Genomic DNA, 6,232 nt, shown 5'->3' on the forward strand with positions numbered 1-6,232 from the left:
AAGCTTAATACTGGGTGAAATAATCAGGGGAGGCTCCATGGAGGAGGTGTTGCTTGAGGGAGCATTGAAAGATATGAAGGACTAAGATAAGCAGAGAAGACAGGATGGTGTGAACTAAGGCAATGTTTCTCAAGGGCCAGCTGTACCACTGATGTGCATAATATACTAATATTAAATAATATTGAACCACACAGTGAGAAAGTTTTCTCTTTTCAATGGTCTTTCAATACTTTTATTCTGAGAACAAAAAAAAGGGCCCCAGTTTCATGCTAATGCATCTTTAACCACTTTCCATACTTGCTAGTTAACTCTTCCCTAGCCCTTTTCTTTAACACACAGCCAGAAGGATCCCAGGTTCAAAGCTGATGGCAGACACAATAACTATAATTCAATAAAAAGTTCCTCAGATTGCATTTATTTTTTAGTTCTCTTTAACTTATGCAAAGTAATGCTGGGTTTTCATTTAAAATTGTGGTATGAAATGTTTTAATCACATAAATGTATTTATTGGAAAACAGACAATTTAAAGAAAAGTGGAGGCAAGTAATAGTAGAAGTGTTATGTTGATAGGACAAAATTTATTTGGGAGCTATTTGAATAAATTTTGGAAAACACTAAGTTATAATATAAATTATACTTGGGATGGTAAGTAGCTAGGTGTGATAACAAGGAGAGTCATCATGGGAAGTAGCTAGAATAATATTTGAAAGACAGGTTGTGAGTAGGTCAAGGAGAACAGAAATACTAGATTCATGAACTTTATTCATGTTGTGTCTCTTCTTAGGATTTCAAACCATGTCCTTTACCCAGATATTAATAACTATGGTTTATCGGTTCCTTCTCAGATGCCCGGCATTGTAACATATTATATATAACTAGAGGCCCGGTGCACAAAGTTCGTGCATGGAAGAGAGGGTCCCTCAGCCCGGTCTGTACCCTCTCCAATCCAGTACCCCTCAGGGGATGTCTGACTGCGGACATCGGGCCTATACCGGCAGGGACTGCTGGCTTCTAACAGCTTGCCTGCATGCCTGCCTGATTGCCCCTAACTGCCACTGCCTGATCACCCCTTAACTGCTCCCCTGCCAGCCTGATCACCCCCTAACTGTCCCCTGCTGGCTTGATTGCCCCCTAACTGCTCCCCTGCTGTCCTGATCGCCCCCTAAGCCCCTAACTGCCCTTCCCTGCCAGCCTGATCACCCCCAACTGCCCTCCCCTGCTGGCCTGATCACCCCCAACTGCCCTCCTCTGCCAGCCTGATCACCCCTAACTGCCTCTGCCTAGGCCCCCGCCACCGTGGCTTTGTCCGGAAGATGTCCAGTCTAATTAGCATATTACCCTCTTATTGGTATAGATTATCACTTCTTTTTTAAAATGACAACCACCCTAAGAGGAAGGAATTGGCCTGAGGTTAGGAGTGAAGGATCTTACTAACAGGCACATAGCTAATTGGTCATACATATGAGTTTGGAACCCAGGCCTGTTTCATTCTAAAACTTCTATTCTTCTCATGCCTGGAAACTCTATTCATCTTCAAGCCCCAACATCAATACTAGCTTTTTCTGTCTAAGTCCAACTTTCCAACAGATGGCCAATTTCCTTTTTGGCCATTCTGCACTAGCATTATGTGTTTCTGGGTAGTGATTTCCTTTTTCCTTCACTAGAATTGTTTATCTGGCCATCTGATGACTAGGTTGTGAGTACCTAGAGGCCTATTCACATGTCCCAATGCATCAGCACTGTACTTTTCTCATGGTCAAGGCTCATATTGTTTGAATTGAGCTAAATTATCTCCCTATGCCATGGCCTATCACCGAAGTGCAGCTGCACCTCCTCAGAGTGGAAGTCAGAACAGGAGCTCTGGAGAAGATAGCTCATGAACTACCTGGAAAGGCTTTTATCTTTGTCAAATTCCAAAAAGCTAACTAATTAATTTTGAGCAAATCAGCCATGCTTTGGATTTGTTTTTAACTTTGGATTCTTTTTATTCCTGGGCTTTATAATGGCCGGGTTAAATAGCACAAAAATGGATACCTGGTAATTATAGACTTCTAGATCCCAGAAGATAATTTTTAAAAGTATCTCACCGAAGAAGGCATATGAACAGCCAACAAATATATGAAAAGATGTTCAACCTCACTGGCAATTAGGGAAATGCAAATCAAAACTATAATGAGATACCACCTTATACCTGTTAGAGTGGCCATTATCAACAAGACAAGAAATAACAAGTGTTGGAGAAGTTGTGGGAAAAAAGGAACTCTCATTCACTGCTGGTGAGGATGTAGATTGGTACAACCACTAGGGAAAGCAGTCTAGCAACTCCTCAGAAAATTAAGAATAGAGCTACCATATAACCCAGCAATCCCTCTCCTGTGTATATACCCAAAAAAACTCAAAGTCATGTATTCACAAAGATATATGCACCCCTATGGTCATTGCAGCATTATTCATGGTGGCCAAGACATGAAAGCAATCAAAGTGTCCTGCGATAGAGGACTGGGTAGAGAAGATGTGATACATATACATAATGAAATACTACTCAGCCATAAGAAAGGATGAAATAGCACCATTTGTAATAACATGGATGGGCCTTGAGAACATTATGCTAAAGTGAAATAAGTCAGTCAGAAAAAGCTAAGAACTATACAGTATGATTTCACTCATAGGTGGGATATACTGTAAAACTGAAACTCGTGAACACAAACAGCAGTGTGGTGATTGCCAGAAAGAAGAGGATTGGGAAGGAAGGGGGTCCTAATATAAGGTGACAGGAGAAGATTTGACTCTGGGTGGTGGGCACACAGTGCAATATACAGATCTTGTTACATAGAAATCCACACCTGAAACCTATATGCTCATGTTGACCAATGTCACCCCAATCAACTGAATAAATATAAAAAGATTTTAAAAAGTAAATGTAGCATAACAAAAATTTTAATTTTTATCATGACATCACGCCCCCCCCCCCAACCCCGAAAAAATAAAGTGTCTCTCCCAACTCTTTTATTTTATCAATGAGGAAATTGAAGACTAAGGAAGTTTCATGAAGTTGCTTAAGGCCAATGGGGCAGGCCTCATTGAAAGGTCTCTTGATTTCTGGTAGTAAATTATCTTCCATATTGATGGCTTTGAGCTTGGGGGTCATGTGCTCTTCTTCCTGCCCATTGTAGGAATTCCTGACTACAGTAGTACTGATGTCAACAGGTGCTGCTTTTGAGCCTGGTACAGGAACTCACTATTTTTTAAACATTCTATTCCATTTTAAATTAAAGAGTGCCTTTTTCTCTATTGAACCTAATGGAACCTTATAAGCATATTTATTGCTCTTCACACCAGAGGCTTCCTTCAGTGATCCTCTTGTCCCAAGGCTTTATCTACATCTGTAAATTGAGGGCTTCCAAATTTGTATCTCCAGACCAACCTTCTCTGAACTCTAGACTCATATACTGCCTGCTGGATATCTCTCTTTGAATATCTAACAAGCCTCTCAGATGATGATTATTATTATTATTATTATTATTGCTGCTGCAAAAAGCGTTATTGTTTCCATTTGGTCCAATGCATGGGAGAGGGCTCCAGGGTGGTTGAAAGGATACATAGTGGTTTTGAGGAGAAGCTCAGGCAAAAGCCAGACACCAGGGGAATGCAGAGGGGCCCCAAAGGCCTCTGGGCTCCAAAGGCTCCTGGTTGTGCTTGAGGGTGAGCCTTTCGAAGAGATACTCGCCCAGCCCAGCCTGGGGGCCAGCCAGCTTGTGGAGGTGAGCCAGGTGTGGCCCATCTTCTTGATGAGTTTCACCTGCTCACCCCGGAAGTGGTTCTCCAGGAGGTCACAGAGATGAGGGCCTGTGCAGGCAGAACCCAGGGCCTGCAGCTCCAAAGGGCCTGGCTCAGGTTCCTCTCCAAGGCCAGGGCAGCTTCCATGGCGTCCTGAGTTTTGCCCACTCATCCTGGGAGGCTTCAGCGCATTCTGGAAGAGAATGCGGCCACCGCGCTGGTTTTGCATCTTTAAGAGACGCTCGGCGCCCTCAGCTTCTCTGCCAACTCATGGAAGAAGTGGCCCACGCCCTCGCATCATCAGGGTGGAAAAATAATCCCAGAGGAGAGGTAGGTGTGGCAGTTGACCGCAGCCTCCACCTCAGTGGAGTGATTCTGACGAATCTGGGAGCTCATGGTTGTTCAGCAATAAGTAGGAAAAAAACAAAATGGTGTTGGCTAGTCTCTGAGTTGGTTCGGAAGGTGGTGACTGGATAAAACACTAGAGAGTGTTCGAAGGCTGGAAAAAGGGGCATCCCGGAGTCTGTTCCATCCAAATACTGTTGAAGCAAGAGACAGATCCAGGACCGCCAAGGGCACTGTCAAGCCTCTCTGATTTAATACCAGGAAACAAAGTCTTGATTATACCGTCCCTCCAAAAAGCTCTCTCTTATCCCCCAGTCTTTTTCATCTCATGAAACTTTATTTTTCCAGTTGCTCAGGCCAGAAACCTAAATGTGTCTTATTCTCTTTCATTGTACACCTAACCCCTCAGCGACCATTTTGGCTCTACTTTAAAATTACTTCCAGAATCTTAACAAATTCTTACCAACTCCATTGTTCCCATTGTATTCCAGGCTACTATTCACTCTTGCACAGACAACTTTAATTTGTATAATCTAAAAATTTGATAATGCCATCTTAATATAAACCACTGCCTATACATGTTGAAGGATGTAGAGGTAAGGACAAACCTTCACATAGCAAGAGATTCTCTCTACAAACTACCCGAGCTTTATTCGTCTGTAACAAGGTACTGGTTGGTATGGCACCTTCTAGAAAGATGGCTTAGATTTACCAGTCTGTTCTGCTCATCTGCTAAAAGGCTATATCCAGATTGGGCCCAGACCACTGGCTTTGCTGTTCCCATCAGAGACTTTTACTTTCTTCATCTACTGTGATTATAGTGACCTGCTAGGAAATCTAAGAAGAAACTCTGAAGTCGACCGCTTTGGGTAGGCTGGTCTCTAGCTAGCCCTGTTTTCGGCTTTGCTGGAGGTTACCTGGAGGCTTTGCACTTCTAAAAAGCAGTGGAGATGGCCAATCTGCCATTTCTGTGAGTGCTTTGCATAGCTTGGCATCACAGGGTAATAAAGAACATAGCAATAACAATTGCTGCTATTTGCCGAGTACCTACCATGTGCCAGGCACTGTGCTTGGCACTGTACAAAATCTCATTTAATCTGCACACCTTTATATAGTAGATGTGACCCCTATTTTCTAGAAGAGGAAACTGTGCAGAGTGGGTATTAGTAGGTGCAGTGGGTGCCTTATCCCGATCCCCTTTGCTGGGTGGGGTACTGTCAATTGTCAATTTGTTGCCTTTCATCTCCGAAAGGACCCTTCAATATGTGCTCTGTATTAACAGAATTCCAGTAAAGGGCACTAGAGGGACACTGTGGGAGGAAGAGGCTCTTCTGCCTGTTTCATAGTGGCATTGGAGGTTGGCTTTGGGAGTGTGAGGACATTCAGTGAAGCATCAAACCCCCAAACACAGCCCCTCTATAAACCCGTGGTCTTAGCCTAGCCATAGTCTTTTCAGAACCCCAGCACAGCTCGCACCCTCTTTCCCTACCCCCGCCAGCACCCAGACCTCATACACCACAGCATCAGTTGCTGATCGCCTGCTCCCCACTTGCACTCAGCACTCCAGAGGGTGATGATCTATTGTTTGCCCAGCAACCCATATCCTCTGCAGCCTGGCCAAACCAGCGTACTGCTCTACTGTCTGGTGGGCTAATCATTACTTTCTTCAAGTTATTCCTTCTGTGGATTCTGTTCCCTAGCCCTAGGGTACTATGCAGTTATTCTTTTATTATTTTTTTATAATATTTTAATATAAATAATTACTTAGTAATTATTTATATTAAAATTTTTCTGCTTTACTTATTGTGTAATTTTTATATCAAGATTGGACCCAGGCCACTATAGGCCCATCTCATAGCTGCTGCAAGCATTGGCTGCTAACACAGCTGCCAGGTTCCTCAGATAATTGCTCTCGGCCAATGAGAGCTGCTTTGCCCAAGAAATGAGCACCCTCCCTAATCCTCCTGCTCACCTTTGGGCCAGAGCCAATGACTAGCCCACAAAAGCCAGCTTTTTCAGGCAGACAAGTCTATGGTGCAATTTACCTTCTAGAGCTCCCCTATGGATCAGGTCAAAGAGAAAATTTGTGAGAAACCCTGTCCTGTCTGTT

The 6,232-nt window shown here is 43.5% G+C and overlaps 1 pseudogene across 1 annotated transcript; it reads right to left on the bottom strand.

Moving 5' to 3' along the window:
- Nucleotides 1–3,620: 3,620 nt before the first annotated feature.
- LOC308251866 (ferritin light chain-like) lies at nt 3,621–4,173 on the bottom strand (annotated as a pseudogene). Its single transcript has one exon. The product of its transcript is annotated as a ferritin light chain-like (transcript).
- Nucleotides 4,174–6,232: the final 2,059 nt, after the last annotated feature.

This window comes from Plecotus auritus (assembly GCF_963455305.1).
Source record: "Plecotus auritus genome assembly, chromosome: 6".
Taxonomy (NCBI): domain Eukaryota; kingdom Metazoa; phylum Chordata; class Mammalia; order Chiroptera; family Vespertilionidae; genus Plecotus; species Plecotus auritus.